Source organism: Olea europaea, unplaced genomic scaffold (genome assembly GCF_002742605.1).
Source record: "Olea europaea var. sylvestris unplaced genomic scaffold, O_europaea_v1 scaffold30791, whole genome shotgun sequence".
Lineage (NCBI taxonomy): Eukaryota > Viridiplantae > Streptophyta > Magnoliopsida > Lamiales > Oleaceae > Olea > Olea europaea.
In genome coordinates this window covers 1-1,338 of record NW_019249517.1, presented here as the reverse complement: position 1 = coordinate 1,338, position 1,338 = coordinate 1, and the positions used below count along the sequence as shown (strand labels likewise).

At 35.8% G+C, this 1,338-nt stretch overlaps 1 long non-coding RNA gene across 1 annotated transcript; it reads right to left on the bottom strand.

The window, feature by feature from the left end:
- Positions 1-6: 6 nt before the first annotated feature.
- On the bottom strand, positions 7-1,338 carry LOC111385067. The gene is made up of 4 exons (XR_002701008.1): positions 1,244-1,338; positions 520-844; positions 354-434; positions 7-148 (listed from the first exon to the last, which is right to left on the bottom strand). It is a non-coding gene; the product is annotated as an uncharacterized LOC111385067 (long non-coding RNA).

Below are 1,338 nucleotides of genomic sequence, written 5' to 3'. Positions count from 1 at the left end.
CGAAAACGAAAACGATGACAGTTCAATTAAGCAATTGGGGGTGATAAGGGGCACTAAATTGCTCACCAACAAAAACTATGGCTGATTGAGGTGTATCTGAATGCAAAAAATGTAGCAATGTTGAATGCCTCTCTGTTTTACCAAATAGCTGACAACACAAAAGTTAAAAGAATAAATATTTATATAAAGAGGATAAAAAGATGTAATAAAAGACAGGCTGAGCAGTGGAGTAAATGAAGAAGCTAACTTCACAGAAAACTGAGGCAAAAATTAATACTAGAATGTGCATAAAAAAATCGTTATTTCAAACTCGCAAATTAGAATGTTAATTTATCGGGGTAATATCTTCTCACCACAAATCTGTGACACAGGCATGATGGAAGAGGTTCAGCAGGATTCACATGGACATGAACAACATCAGCCCGTGATAATCACTGAGGCACATAGACATCATCCAGTCAGTACAGGATGACACAAACCCAGTGACAAATTACTCAGATAATAAATATTTTAGCAAACCTTGGTCCATTTCTGCTGTTTACAGTCGTACAGAAACCATCCGTGCTGAGGAATTGATGCACTAGTAAATATGGTTTGACACATATGGATTGACAAGTAAGTGGTCAACAGCTTCCGAGAGAACTCACTTTTTTCGAAGAGTTAAACATAAAATCAATGTTCCAATGGTCCAAGAATTGCACTAAAGCTAGGATGTTGCAGATGAAAGACCAAATCAGCATAAAAAAATCATTGAAGCGTCAGAAGCATAGAACTCTTAAGAAGGATACATGTTCATGTCAAATACCAACACTCACTCTTGAACATGCGACCTGCACGACTTTGTCTGCGCGCAAAAATATGAAGTGAAAAACTCAAAATATCAGACACCACTTGAACTACAAGACTGAACAATGATGTACAACTGACTAGAGATCTAATACTTGAATGTCAATTCATCTATCTCTAAACTTTGTTATACACCATGTAACTTGTAAGTAAACTACTACATTACAAAATTGGGTGGAAATAATTTCCATCCTTTCCATCGAAAGATTTGTGTTTTCAAGGACATAAGAGTACATCCAAAATCTTAATCAGCAGAAAGTATCAGTTTCTTTCAGAACTGTGTAGCCTTGATCTTACATTTTGGTGGTATGCCAAGATATATGAAAACTTACAAGTATTTATTTGGTACATAGATAATCTATGGAATAAAAGGAAAAGACAGGATCGTCTTCATCACCTCATCAATAACCAACACTCGCATAAAATCCAACTTAAAATATTTGCTTGTCAAGCATTTGGGATAGACTTCCCAAGGTTGCAATCACAATTGCA